The sequence below is a fragment of the Erinaceus europaeus genome, chromosome 10, assembly GCF_950295315.1.
Source record: "Erinaceus europaeus chromosome 10, mEriEur2.1, whole genome shotgun sequence".
Lineage (NCBI taxonomy): Eukaryota > Metazoa > Chordata > Mammalia > Eulipotyphla > Erinaceidae > Erinaceus > Erinaceus europaeus.
In genome coordinates, this window is record NC_080171.1 from 96,186,398 (window position 1) to 96,200,962 (window position 14,565).

A 14,565-nucleotide genomic window follows, 5' to 3' on the forward strand; every position below is an offset into this window, starting at 1 on the left:
AAGTGAATCACCTGATGGTATGGAAGGGAAGGATGTACCATATGTTTCAGTTCTTGCCAAAGTGTCAGTTGATTTCTCTATGTGATCTGGGCAACTGTAAATCCTAAAAGGTCAAGATTGACAGGGCTTCTTCCACCCCCATCCCCATCCCCAGTTTTTACAGTCAAAAGGAGAGTGGCCCAAGGTCACACAGGGAGTGAAAGAATGGCAGGAGAGGGAGTCCTGACTCTATTCCCAACCAGCTGGGCTTGCTGCTGCTCAAAGCCCAAAAACTTTCAGAAAAATTCTTGTTTGAATCCTCGACCAGAAGGGCAGAGGTGGACTGGAGGCTCTCATTTTCATATCTAGTAAAACGTCAAATTAGAATCCCCTCTCTCTGGGTCCAGGTGGCAACCTTTGCAAACAACCAAGGTGACCCTAAAAGTGATCAACCAAACCAAGACACTTTGGAGGTAAACCAGAGTGCTATTATTAATAATTACACTGGAGGACAAACACCGTTGAAACTTGGTCGGAAAACCAAGACTATTCCCCACAAAAATTCACATCATCACAAAGATGGCAAGAAGACATTTTGGACAGTGCTTTAAAGGAGCTAGGTCTCATTCTAAATCTTCATGACTCCCCTCCACTAACTATCGTTCCCCCAGATAGAGAGAGGAATAGGGGCTCTGGGTATTACTGGGCTTAAGTTGTGGTGGTGTCATCTCTGAGCCTCAGCTTATTCAGTGTCAAACAGAACTCACCATCCTATTTCAGGGGGACCTTTGAGAATAAAACACCACACGCAGACACAGGGAGAGGAGATGCCATGCTAGCAATGGTGGTTTCTCTTCCCCTAATGCAGAGAAATAGTGAAATAACACAGGTTTAATCTTGAAACTCTTGGTGGAAGGCCAGGGGGCTACACTATAGGACCTTTCTCCAAGACCACAGTCTCAAAAACCACAGTGCGAGGAAGGGTGTCAAGCTTCATGCACAGGAAGACGTTGATTCTAATTCCAGGAGTGATTTTGCCAAGCACCTTGTGGAGGTGACTCATCCAGGGACTCACTAAAAAAGTCTTTTGCATTAAAAACAAAAGTCAAGGGGGCCTGGTGGTAGTGCAGCGGGTTAAGCACACACTGTGCAAAGTGCAAGGACCAGCATAAGAATCCTGGTTCGAGGCCCCTCCCCTGCACCCCACAAGTGGTGAAGCAGGTCTGTAGGTGTCTATCTTTCTTTTCCCCTCTCTGTATTCCTATCCTCTCTTGATTTCTTTCTGTCCTACCCAACAATGACAAGAACAACAACAATAATAAACAACAAGGGCAACAAAAAGGAAAAATAGCCTCCAGGAGCAGTGGATAAGTAGTGCAGGCACATAGCTCCAGCAATAACCCCTAAGGCAAGAAAAAAAAAGTCAAATGCCAATAAAATGATAAAAGAAAAAAAAACTGAATGCAGCTTAGTTTGCTTTATACCATTCCCCTCTACCCACTGCTCATGGTAGTGTGTATAGAAAAATTGAAGCATCTCTGGACAGAATTTAACCTGATTCCTCCCCTACCTCCTCTTACTCCCATGTTAGCAGGGTTTGGGGCCAGATCAGAGGATTTAGGGAGTGATCAAAAAGAAGTCCAGGACAAGGGGTGAGGAAGACTCTTCCTAACTCCCCTTTGAGCCCTGCTGTTGTACCCTCCTGTCCCCAGAAGTATACGGTGAATGTCCCACCCCCTTGGAGTACTGAACTGTAGTCAAGGGGGAGAAAAGGGAGCTTTTTATAAAGACTTTGTCATCCCCCCAACACTCAGACATCCACTGCCCTGTAGCCAGACCTATCCCTGCTATTTGCAGCAGTGGACTTTGTGACCTGAAACATGTTTCTTGACCCCTCTGAGCCTCAGTTTACAAACTAGGAGCTTTGTGTAGCTGGTGAAGGGCTTTGCAAATGGCAGAGACCTGCACAGATATGTGTGGAATTGGAGGAAGGGACCAATGTGGTTTCTCTCCTCTGGTGGTCTGGTACTACTTCCCAAGTTTTCTTCAAAGAGGAATAGCACTTCTTACTCTGACGTTTACTAGGATGATCCTGGGAGCATGCGGTCAGGCCTACACACCCAGGACACTTCTAATTGCTTCCATCACTCCCTCATATAGACCTCTGCTTAAAAATCGCTTCATCAGAGAGAACTTCTCCCAATACCCACTATAAAAAAAGTACCTTTGGGTTGGTCTGGGAGGTGGCACAGTGGATAAAGCATTGGACTCTCAAGCATGAGATCCTGAGTTCAATCACCGGTAGCACATGTGCCAGAGTGATGTCTGGTTCTTTCTCTCCCATCCCTCTCATAAATAAATAAATAAATAAAATATTTTCAAAAAGCACCCCTGGGCCCTCTTATGCATCAGTGAAATCCTTGCTTCATTTTCTCCACCCAAGTTACTACACCCATATCAGATATTTAGTTTCTTCTCCACACACATCACCACCCCCAGATTGAAGAGTGACAGAGCTATATTCATGACCATATTCCAGTGCCTGGATAGTACTTGATCCATAGAAGGTGTCCTTTGCTATATACAAGGTGAATGAATACATAGAAAAACAGAAAAATACTTCATGACTTGAAACATCTGAGTATGAATAAGGCCAATATCACTAACACTGCAACAAAGTCTCAGCAGTTTTTTTCTTCCTTTCTTTCTGCTCCTTTTTTTTTTTTTGCAGTGCTTATTTCTTATATTTCACTGTTCAGTCTGACATTTATTATGATGTACATTTACTATGAGTTGGAGTTGTAAATAGATCCTCAACTCAATGACTAACCAGTGCACAGAGTGATCTATTTCCTCCCTGTTGGTTTGTGCGAAGGTTGCGATGGATGGAGCTGGCTCCTCTGGACAAGCTGCTGCCTTGGCTGCCGCCTCTCACTGCACCAGCAGCCCAGAGCCATGCTGATCCCTGGCAGGGCTGTTGCGATTAAGCAACAGGCATGGGAATTAGACAGTGCAGCTTTCAACACAATCACTGATAAACGAAGCCACTTTAGGCAAAAGAATTCACCTTGCTAAGCTTCCATTCTAAACCTCCTCACTGACCCCATCTGCACAATGGGCATGAAAGTGGCTCATCACCTCCTCCACAGAGCAGCGGTGGAACTGAACAGCACAAGGCAGGCAGGGTGTACGGCCACGAGCTGGTGTCATTGTTTTTGATCAAACAGTTGAGGCACATTCTCTCACTGGGTAGATAGAATCCCAGCAGACATGTCCTGTTGGGCTGGGCACAGTACTGGCACGCTGGGCAGTGGGGCAGGCAGGCACCGCCAGTCTCTAGCTCCCATCCTCCCAGAGGACAGCACAGCTCTGCGTGTGGAAACAGGAACTGCACAGGAGTCTCCCCTCAGAAATCAAGTGGGGAACTGAGCAGCCACCTTGAGCCCCCTGGAGACTCTCATCAGATGGGGCATTTTAAACAGTCATTAGTCTTACGTCTTCCAGAAACCCCTGCACATTGATTCTTCTGGTGTTGGGGCTCGCAGGAAGTGGGGGATTCCAGATGAGACCTTCCCTGCCGGCTTGGGGAGAGACCCCTTGGGGTGCCTGCAGTGCCCCCGCACTCAGCAGGCGCCCTAATCACTTGTCAACCGGAGTCTGATCAGAGCTGTACGGGAACATGTTAGGTGATGGGGGAGCCTCAGGATGAATGAGGAGGGGTCCAAGGTTGACTGACTGAAGACCCTAACTCTAATAGACCAAAACTTTACAAGAGGGGGAAATGCTATGCTGGAGTGGCTGTGTGAATTTGGACCTCAGTTTCCCCATCTTTGAAATGGGGAGGGGAAGCCCTGGGTGAGGGGCTCTACAGCGGGCCGCAGGGTGAGACCGCGGAGGCCGCAGCCAGGGCGACCCCACCCCGCAGACACACACCCCGGCCTGCGTGGCGGCACAGCGCGCGAGCGCAGGGGGCGGCGCGGCCCCGCGGCGGGGAGGGGCGGGAGCGCGCGCGCGGGCCCTCACAGGCGCCGGCGGAACCCAGCGGACTCGCGTGCGGCCGCGGCGCCAACTCGTGTGGGACCACAGCTCCGGCTGGCCGGCGGGTCGCGGGTCAGCGCGCCGCTCCTGCCGCCCGCAGCCGAGCCTGCCCGCGCGGTGAGTGACCCCGGGCCGGGCCCAGCCGGATCGGGCCGGCGCGGGCCGGTAAAGGGAGCGAGAAGGGAGGGGGGAGCCGCGTGCGCGCGCGCCCGGGCTGCGCGGGGCAGAGCGCGAGGTGGTGCACGCGGGAGGCCGGCGCGTGTGGACTAGCAGGTCCCGGTGTGCTCGGCGCGGTGCGCGGGTGGCGGGGCCGCTCTGCGTGTGTCCGCGGGGTGTGCGCGCGCCGGGCCGGCCGGAGTCGGTGGTGTGCACGTCGTCCGGCTGTCTGGGTCCCCGGGTCTCCGGGTTTGGAGGGAAGTGGGCTGGGCTCCCGCTCTTCCCCCTTAGTGCGGTTCTCTGTGTGCCACGGAGCACTTGCAACTCGGATGTGTGTGTTCAGGGAGTCATGCCTGTGTGAGAGTTCACACGTGAGTGGTGTGAGTGGCGTTTGTGAGCCAGTGACACAGGAGAGTGCGGTGTGCTGACTGTGGAGCCTGGGGTGCCCCCCTTTGTGTCCCACTGGTGTGCCCACCAGGCCTACCTGGCCACACTGCCGCAGACTCAGAGTGACTGGAAGCAGCGGGGCGGGGAGGGGGCTGCGTAATGACTTTGGCAGGACCTTTCCTGGGGTCTCTGGTGGGCCTGGCTCAGCCCTTTAGGCCCACCCAGATGCCCCTCTGAGTCTCTTGGCTGAATCAGTTCTGTGTCTCTCTGTCCCTGACAGATTTTAACTTTTTCCCTGTGAGTCTGGAGGCTGGGCCTCTGACCTTGGGGAGACCGGGGGTACCCAGATACTTATCTGAGGGGTGGGGGCTCTCCCTGTCTGCCCTGCTAAATCAAGAGAGATTCATCAGCTTTGTTTATCAAGTACAAACCCCCATCACAGCAGCACATTCATCACAACACTCTCTTTCAACATAACATCTGCCCTTTCAGTTTTGACTGACAGTTTTTATTTATTTTTCAAGTTTCTTTGTACTTTATGTTAGCTGAGAATCTTTGCAGTCCCAAGCCTTCTTTGCTATAAGGAAAACTTTGGAAACTCTCCACTCCTGAGTCCCTCTGAATTGTCAAAATTCACTTTGCCGTTCTGAGAGGGGAAATGTCGTTTTAGGAGTTTGGTGTGTGCACAGGCAAACCGTGGAGGCACATTTAATGGAAGAAGAATTTCATTGAAAGAAGGAGGTAGGGCCGGCTGGGAAGCTCCTGTTCCCAGTGCAGGGAGCTTACTGAGTGAACTTTGGACATCTTTTAGGAGACAAAACCTGGAAGGAAGCAAAAAGGACCTACATTCCTTTTCTTTTGTCCTGAAAATGAAAAAGAAGAAGAAAATCAGGCACTTTTGAGTTTGCTGGAAATATTGCCTCCCTCCCGGCCCAGCCCCCCATCAAGACCAAGCCCTCCCTCTAGCCCCTACCCCCAAATAAAATATGCCTGTGGGGAGCTGTGGGTGAGTCACTCTCTGGCAGAAAGCCCCACGGGCAAACATTTGGGAAGGTTCTTGCCTAACTTCCCAGAAAAAAAGGCTCAGGATTTAAAATGGTCCCTGTGGTTTGTCAGCCTCTACAGTCCTGTCTGCTTCGGAAATGACTAAAAAGTTGTTTCTGTCTCCTCAAAATAATCTTGGGCTGAAGCAGCAATCCAGGTTGGTCTGGCTTTGGGGGCCATTCAGGTTTCAAGAAATGGAGCTTCTAGCTGTGCCAGGTGGCACTTCTGGTGACTTTGAGTAAGGAAGGAGCTGGGGAAGGGAAGGCATGTTTGTGGAACAGTCACTTTGTGTCAAACACTGTTCTGGGTGCTAATAATCCTCTCAGTGATTGTACTGTAGGGAGTGACATTTTATCTTCTATATGCACAAGGAAACTGAGACTCACAGAGGGGAAGCCCACAGGTCCAGAGACAGAGGCAGAATCCAGCCACCTGTCCAGACCTCTTCCCCATGCCACATTTGCTTTCTGACAGTGTGCAAGTTGGGAGCTGAGTGCTTTGATGCATAAGGCTCTTGTTGACTTGTCAGCTTGTGGTAGGACATTATCATCTCTACTTTATAGATGAGAAAACTGAGGCTCTACGTGATGAAATGACTTACATTATTGTGTGAAAGTGGCACTGTGGCTGATGACCATCATTTCTTGGATATATCCTATGATGAAGGTACTAAGTAAGAGCCTTACATGCCTTATTTCACTGGATCCTACTCACCAACCTGATGAGATGGGAATTTACATTTTTCAGGTGAGGAAACTGAGAGACAGAAATTAAATAACCAGGTGAACATCACACAGTTAGCCCTGCATTGAACTCAGGCTTGTCCAAGTAGAGTGTATTGTCCCCAGAATCTGGAAAGTTCTGTATGTTAGGTGCCTGGCACAGTGCTTATGTCCAGAACTGTTATCCTGATCTTAGAGACAGGAAGAAGGAAGCCACGTTTCTGATTGTGGAGTTGTAGTTCTTAACCTCAAGCCAAGTCAGTCTTTCTCTGTGTGTGTGTCATGTTTTTCTCTTCTTAAGTGCTACAGAAACGAGTGGATTAATATTCAGTAGTTCTCAGGACTGGAATTCTCCTTGTACTCCAGTTTTCTGGGAGTGATTACACTCCTTCCTCATCTGTTGCTGCCCCTCTGGTACAAAAGACCAGTACAGGGTTGGAGTGATCATATAGGGAGGGCCGTAGTTTCCATTTTCCCCTTTTTTTCCCCCTCCAAGTGCAGAAAGCTGGTTTTGGAAGGGCAATGTGAGAACAATTGTCAAAAAGAGAAGGCTATTCCCTTCCTCTTCTGGGGTCAGACCAGAAGTTAGTTAAAGGGTGGAGAGTGGTGGGCCCTGATGAGTCATCTGAGATTAAGTCAGCTTGGCACTTCTAGGCCTGTGTGGGGAGAAAGCAAGTCATGACACTGGCCTTGGGAAGAGCCTCAGGTTTTCACCCTGGATGCTGGAGTACTTCCTCCATGGGCCAGACTCTCACATCTGAATAACTGACCATTGTGTCTATATAGGCTTCCCTTTTTTCTTTTTTTTTTTTTTTAATTGTCACCAGGGTTACTGCTGGGGCTCAGTGCTAGCACTATGAATCCACTGCCCCTGGCGGCCATTTTAACCTTTTGTTTTTCCTTTCTATTTTATTTGATAGGACAGAAAAAAAATTGAGATGGGAGGGGGAGAAAAAGAGAGAGAGAAAGATTACTGAAGATCTGCTTTACTGTTCATGAAGCATCCCCCCTGTAGATGGACAGTCGGGGCTCGAACCTGGGTTCTTGTGTATGGTAATATGTGTGCTCACTGGGTGTGCCACTGCCCAGCTCCCTATGCAGGCTTCTTGTCATTTGCCATTTCAGTCCCATGCCTCTTCTCTTATTTTCTTTCATTTCCACTTATATCATGGTTTATACTATACTGTACTTGCGAGGAAGATGTGTGAGGACCTGTGTACCCCTGCATGTGTCCTTTGGTGTTGAAAGGAAAAGAGATTTCTCTCCCTGCTGAGTATGTTCTGTAAATCAATGAACATTTGCAAATTGCTCTGAGATGCGCTAATTTGAAGTGTGAAATAATAGATCTTGTATGAAGGCTCCACCACATTTCTGGCATTGATAGATTGCTCTCCCGTCTGGTCTGTGATTTGGGGAGGTATAAATAGTCCTTGTTTCCACTTTTTTTATCTTTTTTTTCTCATGTCATTCTTAGTAAGCAATGTGCACATGCTAGGAACTTTCTTTGGCCATCACTTTGGATGGTAGGAGCCAGAACACAGAGTTCTGGGGAGTAAGAGTAAGGGGGCCACCTGGGGTGGTCTGGGTATCTCTTAGGCATCTGTGAAATTGCTTTTTTTTTTTAATTTCTGTATTGGGGAATTAATGTTTTACATTTGACAGTAAATACAATCGTTTGTACATGCATAACATTTCTCAGTTTTCCAAATAACATTGCAACCCCCACTAGGTCCTCTGTCATCCTTTTTGGACCTGTGCTCTTCCCCCCCCCCCCCCCCCCGCCCCAGAGTCTTTTACTTTGGTGCAATACACCAACTCCAGGTTCTACTGTGTGAAATTGCTTTGATGAGCAGATGGAAGAAGATTTCTGGGTTTGGCCAAAATTCTCATTAACTTTTTTGTACTTGACCATCTTCTTGTGTCTGACTTTTGAGAAGTGACAAGTGATGAGATGACCTTTGGAGAAAATGTTAATTTAAAAAGAAAACATCAGACCAGTAACTTCACTCATTCTTGTCTGAGCTGGGTGGCATACACAGTGTCTTGCTTTGGTCAAAACTGAATTAGAGGAACAGCCTTCCCAGACTTGACATTCAGACAGGAGCTGATGTTGGGGAAGATTAGTTGGTGAAATAATTTCCTGTGATGTTCAGTTTGGGAACTTGAACTTGAAACGTGATCTAACGTTTTGACATCTGTCCCTCTAACAAGACTTGCATGTGCAGAAACAGAGCCACGCTCACAGCCTCTGCCCTCCAATTCTGTTATCTCCTATTCTAGATTTATCCACAAATGACTTCTCCAGCTGTCTGGTGGTAAAGGCCCATCTTCTAGTCAGGTCTTCTTGGCATCAGCTAACCAAACCTGACTCGTTTCTGAGCTTTGTCTGTGGGTTGCAGCCTGGGTCTGAAAGGCTTTCAGTTCCTAAGGCCTTGGTTGGTATGGGGCCTGGATCCACATGGGGCTGTGCTTTCTTTCTCTTAGACATCTGTGTGCTGGTGACCTCATAGAAAAGAATAAGGGGCTTTATGTAGGAATTCCAGAGAGTGTGAAGGAATTCCAACAAGAGGAGGGGGAGGGAACCTGCCACTAAGAGTCTGCAGAGTCTGCATTTTCCTCCAAGTTCTTTAATCCTCACACTTCAAAATAGGCTCAAGGAGGAGGGCAGGGCTTGACCCTGGTGCCATTTAAGGAGAGCCTTCTGAATGGAGGCTAGGCTCAGCCCCTCAGACATCTTCCCACTATAGGTGAATGGCAGAGTTGGAATTTGTCCATGGTGCCTTTTCCCAGCCTACCTTCTCTGTTCCTGGGTATCACCAAAGCCTTTGAAACCAGGGATTGTGGGAAAGAGGCCTGCCAAAGGGCCAAAGTTCTGCTCAGTCCCAGTGGCCATGAACTTAGTAAGCTCACAGCCAGACAGAAGTTTCACCCAAGAACCAAGGGAAATAAGAGTCGGAAGGACTTACCCTTCTTCCCCAGTTGCCCATTTCACAGACCAGAAATGGAGATCTAGAGAGGGGGAGTCCCTTTCCCATAGACACATTAATAACTTGAGCTCTGAGCGAACAGGGAAGGTGGCTAAGTGGTTAGACCACAGTTCTGCATGCATAGACTCTCAAGTCAATCTCCAGTAAAAAACAAAACAAAACCCAGGGACCAGGTGGTGGAGCGGTGGGTTAAACGTACATAATGTGAAGTGCAAGGACCGGCTCAAGGATCCTGGTTCGAGTCCCCAGCTCCCCACCTGCAGGGGGATCGCTTCACAAGCAGTGAAGCAGGTCTGCAAGTGTCTACCTTTCCCCCTCTCTGTCTTCCCCTCCTCTCTCAGTTTCTCTCTGTCCTATCCAACAACAGCAGCAGCAACAACAACAATTGCAGCAACGGGTTGGGGTGGGGGGGGGATGGCCTCCAAGAGAAGTAGATTTGTAGTGCAGGCACTGAGCCCCAGAGATAACCCTGGAGGAAGAAAATAAAACAAAACAAAACAAACAAACAAAACCAACTTGAGCTCTGACACCAATTAGAATAAGATGGACATCCACCTCCCACTTGGAGCAAGTCACTCTTCTCTGGAGGCTTGGGTTCCTTATCTAGAAAATGGACACATTTCTGATCTCATAATGGTTACAGGAAGGACTAAAGGGCACAATGCATATGACCTGCTCAGGTATGGATAGCACCCTGGAGGTGTCTGCTGTCACTCCCGAGAACTTATGAGGCATGTAGAAACTATTTAGTTAAGCAGGACCTGCCCAGGGTCACAGGGCCAGCCAGACTCTTGGTCTGGAGCATTTTCAGCACCCTTACATATTCAGGCTCTAAACAGGGTAGAGAAGTCTGTCAGAGGCCACCTCTAGGTACCACTTTTCTATGATCATGACCTTCAGAATAGATGGTGGAGGAGACACCAGTAATTTGGAAAGAGGCAGAATTTAAGTGTCGGGGGGTCCCCTGGGCATCTCAGGAAAATGTTTTGCAATCAGTATTTTGTTCTTCTTCCCACCCAGTGCCCATAAGGTGAGGAAAGTGAGCCTTCTAAGTTTGCAGTGCATCCTCTTCGAGCTGGAAGGTCTCAGGAGGCCCCAAGAGCTGCGTCAGCCACAGTGTGTTATTAAGCTAGGCAGATGTTTTGTTAATTATTTACACAGTGTTGGCCCATCAGAGGGCTCTGCTGACAGGAGCGGCTGTCATAGCCCCAGGCCTGGGGCAGGTAGTTCTTGGTCAGAAGTAAGCAAGTAGTCCCCTCCCCACAAGGGATTCTCAAGGCAGGTCCAGTCAGCAGACCTAAGGGAGTAGAATCTTTGTCCCACCTACCCCCTCCAAGTCTTTTGAGTTCCCTCAGACCAACTTGTTTTCTCTGAGGGAGAAGAGAGCTCTCCTCTCCCCAGAAATGGTGGCCTTTTCTGAAGTAACTTCTGTGGGAATTTATCCAGCTCTTCACACCTAAGACCCCTCCATGGTGTATATGGAGGGGTTGGGGGGTGCTATCAGCAGGTTCTAGAGATCTTTGAATCCAATGCTTCATTCTCCAGCAGCCACCTCTCAAGTGTTTACATAGGGCTGTCCTTTACTTCCTTATCTGGGAAATGGACCAGTTACACTCAACTAGATGGTCTTGGTGATTTTCTTTAAAAATCCATCTTTAGGGGAATTGGGCGGTAGCACAGCGGGTTATGCGCACATGGCGCAAAGTACAAGGACTGGTGTAAGGATCCCGATTCGTACTCCGGCTCCCCACCTGCAGGGGAGTCGCTTCACAGGCCATGAAGCAGGTCTGCAGGTGTCTATCTTTCTCTCCCCCTCTCTGTCTTCCCCTCCTCTCTCCATTTCTCTCTGTCCTATCTAACAATGATGACATCAATAATAACAATAATAACTACAACAACAATGAAAAACAACAAGGGCAACAAAAGGGAAAATAAATATTTTTTAAAATCCATCTTTAGGAGTAGAATTTAGAAAAGAATTGTTGAAAGTCAGAGAATTCCCTGAATGATCAAAAGACCACTAAGGGTAAGGGACATGAACTTGGCGGGGTGGAGGGGAAGTAGACAAACCTTGCCTTTAGACAGATCTGTATTTTGTAGGAGGAGTCATTTTAAGACAGGTGCTTATGTGAAAATACCCAGAACTTGTAACTCCACAGAAACAGGAAGCAGGTTGGCATTATCAGGGGCTGGAGGAGGAGAATGCGAAGAACAGCTGCTTAATTGGTACAGGGATTTTTTTTTCTTTTGGGGAGGGGAGGCAGGGGAGTGATAAGAATATTTCAGTTCAAGATAGAGGTGGTGGTTGTACAACATCATACATGAATGAAATGCCACTGACTTTTTTTTTGCTTGAAAATTATCAAATTATAGAGTAGGTTCTGATACTTAAAGATAGAAAAATGAGAGCCTTTCATTTTACAGATGGGGAAACTGAGGAGAGAGACTGTGACCAACTCAAAGTGCTGTTTGTGTCAGCTTCATGGTTTACTTTAGATTCAACTCCAGCTTCCAGGCTAAGATTCTAGTTGTACTGCCTGGACCTGGGATATGGATGGGTGAGAGGTTTGATACAGAAACATAGGCACATTGTGAACTGAATGGACTCCATTGTGTTAGCTAGATGCTGCCATATTGGCTGGTATGTGGTCAGTCCATTCATCCATTCAGGCTATGTCCCCTCATTCTGAGTCAGGCCTCATGTCAGGATCTGACAGAGACCCTTTACTGGTCCTTTCAGGGAAGTCTGAGAGGGATGGCGTGAAGGCCAGGTAGGCCACAAGGTGAGCAGGTGAATGGGACTGAGGAGTGGGTATCTGGGGATCAGGGCTAGAGGAAACACCTGGCAGCCAGGAGAGCTTCTTGCCCTTCTCTGACTTTTGACCCCCTTAAGCAGTTCCATTGTTCCATGCATTATATTATAGTACAAGTAAGCCCATTTTATGGACAAAGAAACAGACACAGAGAGGCTGGGACGTACAGTCTTTAGCACCAGGGCTGTAAGGATACCAGGGGGTCTGGTCTGATGCATAGGCCATCTGGCTGCCATCTGGAAGTATACTTATTTTGAACTGGGGCTTGGTGACCAGACCCAGGACCTACAAGAGCCTTCAGGGCAACTAGAAGAAACAGTATGCACTGAGTTACCTTGTTAGGGACACTCTGTTTTGTTAACTGAAGGGCCACGCTGGTCGGTATGTGATAATCCATTCTTTCAAGATGAATTTTTCTTGTCTAAGGGAAGGACAAGGAGACTTATCTGTAAAAAAAAAAATACAGGGAGAAAAAATGGGAGAGGAGGCTGCTAGGAGTCTGGGTGAGCTTTGGTCTTTATTGTAAGAGCAGTGTGGCAGCCTTCACTGCCTCTGCAGCCTCACCTCTCAGAAGTCTCTCCCAGCTCACTTTGCTCAACTATAGGATCTTCAGCCTCTCCTCAGACATGTCAAGCATTCTCCTACCTCAGGGCCTTTGACTGTGTTCTTCCTGAGTCCATACCCCGACCCGCGCTACCAGTTCTTCACTCAAAAAGTCACTTCTCCAAAGAGATCCTGCCATCTCCACCCTTTCAGAAGCCAACCCTCATCCTCTCATTCTCAATCCATGGGCTGGATTTATTAGTTTTTCAGAACCAACACTATCCTTGGTGTGGACTGTCAGTTACCTGCCTCCCAGAGTGTGGACCACAGCTATGGCTCAGTGCTGAGCCCCCCTCTAGACAACCAATAGGTGCTCAGTTGACATTTATGGAATGAATGGAAAGATTTCAGTGGGCAAATGGCAAGTTACTCGCAGAATGTTTCTCAGAGGTACTAAATCTGTCCACAAACTTGTGGTTTCCGGGGCCCCTCCCCTCTCCTCCCAGGGGGCCTCAAAGGTCTGGGTGTTATCCAACTGACCCTTCCCTGAGCAGAGATTTCTTAGAGGAAGAAGCATCATGAAGTGTTCCAAGACGGAAGAGCTTATCTCCAGAAGGGCTTACTGCCTAAAGTTACAGGGGTCTCCTTCCTTTACCTCTGTACTGCAGGCAACTATAGCTGGGGCTCTGGATTGGAACAAGTAGGTGCTGTGTCTTAAAGCAGTGTTTTCATCAAGCACTTATTTTTTTTTTAGAGGACTTATCTGGAGGTTGCTTAGAGAATGGAAGCAGAGAACCATCCCAGGCCTCCTCTGGACACAGACACTGCTGTTCAACAAATGAATAGGACTCTGGATTCTACTCCAGCCCAGAAAACAGGAATCTTAGATTCTAAGAGGGAAAGATTCCCTAGCTGGTGGGGCCTGGGCGGGGCAACAGGGTGGGTGCCCAGATGTCAGGACCACTGGGCACCACATGGCAGGCAGACAGGGAACTGGGGAGAGGGAGCCCACCCAGTGCATTTGGCGGGCCCTACCGAAAGCAGCCGGATTCAGTTACACCAAGGATCTCGAGTGTGGACTTGGCATGCCTGACTCAGAGTGCGTGCATTTCCTATGTTCCCCTCCTCCAGGAATTTTAGTGGCCTTCTCTGTTTGCTTTAAATGCCAGCCTTCTCAGCTAACCCCAGAAGAAACAAGGACTGGATCTCCTCCTATGCAGAGGGGTGGGCTGCCCACTTTCGATAGTGATAGCACAGCATTTGGAAAATGGACAAAGACTTTACTAAACCAGGCTAACTACTTGTCACTTGTGCCTACTTTTACAGTGTCCTGGGTCTCCAGATGTGGACTGTCAGTAGGACAGACACATGATGACCACAATTCCCAAACTCCAAAGAGGGCAGTGTCTATGAAAGCATGTCAGTAACATCTGGGGACATTTCAAGTGATGCTTTTTTGTAGCTGCCATGTGAGAAGTTTCTGGATACACAGAAAGCTTAAGAGGGCAGCATCTTTGAAACTGTAGGGCTGAAAATTCCAGGACATATGGTCTCTGTGATGTGCTAATGTTAGCAGTCAAGATATTTAATTACCCAGAAAAACCCCCTTGCCTGCCCACCACAGCTTACTGAGCTCTGCATTTCTCAGGAGGAGGGTCTGACAATGTAATTCAGACCAGCAGACCATGAGTCCTTAGCCTTCCTTAACATATTAGCTAATTAAGTAATTTATCTGGCCACACATTTATTCTTTCAATTGCTGTGCATCCAGCAATAGTTGCTGGGTCCCACTCTGTGCCTGGCCTGGTGCTGGGCCCTGGGGATAAAGTGAGAGAGAAGAAATTTGTCAGTGAACCCCTACTGGGTACTAACCCATTGGTTGGTGCTGTGGGCTGC

General features: G+C 48.3%; 1 protein-coding gene across 3 annotated transcripts in view; it reads left to right on the top strand.

The window, feature by feature from the left end:
• The first annotated feature begins 3,942 nt into the window (after positions 1–3,942).
• The window catches only part of NEK6 (NIMA related kinase 6), a 105,409-nt gene continuing 94,786 nt past the window's right edge, over positions 3,943–14,565 (top strand). The window contains exon 1 of one of the 3 annotated variants that reach the window (XM_060200141.1): positions 3,943–4,134. The gene's annotated coding sequence lies outside the window, so the exon portion shown is untranslated. The remainder of the gene's footprint in view (positions 4,135–14,565) is intronic. The other 2 variants (XM_060200142.1, XM_060200140.1) reach the window with 2 other exon arrangements.